Source organism: Opisthorchis viverrini (assembly GCF_000715545.1).
Source record: "Opisthorchis viverrini unplaced genomic scaffold opera_v5_41, whole genome shotgun sequence".
NCBI lineage: Eukaryota > Metazoa > Platyhelminthes > Trematoda > Opisthorchiida > Opisthorchiidae > Opisthorchis > Opisthorchis viverrini.
This window is the reverse complement of record NW_008751697.1, coordinates 1332177-1333049: the sequence shown is the minus strand read 5'-3', so window position 1 is coordinate 1333049 and position 873 is coordinate 1332177.

Below are 873 nucleotides of genomic sequence, written 5' to 3'. Positions count from 1 at the left end.
GAAGGTGCAAATAGATTGGACTAACTTCTCGTAAAAGTTCCACCTTCAAAAACCCGTAGTTTCGGCGAGAATAATTTGAGCGTGCTTATACTCACCGGCTTCTGGGAACCTGTTGTGATCTTTACAATAATAATAATATTTATTCCTAACTAGTGTGCAGCATATCATCAGGCATGATCATAGTACTACGGTCAGAATGGGAGCATGAATGATGGGGTTTTTGATTAATGGGAATTTCCAGGAAAAGGGACGGTGACGTTAACAGTGGGAATTAACGAAGTAGACTTCATCACACCTGAGGCGGCATGGGTAGGGATCCAAAATTACACGGGCTCTTTATCTCCTATGGAGAACATATCAGGTGGCACAAGATCTAAGCTTTCAGATTTAAAAGTGGCGGACAAAAACAATAAAAGTGAGGGCATAAGAAAATGCTTCCTGCCTGGAACGTGACAAAAGACTTCAAACTGCAGGAAGCGTGGATCCAGAACAATGGATCTGGAGAGGCAGCAGACCTGCCAGGACATGGCCGGCCAATTTGAATTAAATCTCATAACCGCCAGCGGCTAGACGCACAATTTATTTTTCTGCAAAACGCCTGCGGACGAAATAAAAACTTTAACGTCAAAATGTTGCACTTCTTTGCATATATGCGTAGACTGAAAACGCCCTCATCTGCCGTTATTTTTTTGCGATTTGTTTTAATCGATGACATTTAAAAATTATTAGCGCACATTCGGTATTGGCGCACATTCGGCTTTGAACTTCGTCTGCTATGGCTTCGGAAGTGGCTTTCGTTGAGAAATTTGTGGGTGTATCGTTTTCATCCTTCACGGCATTTGAGAAGACCTTAAATCAATACATGAAGGATAA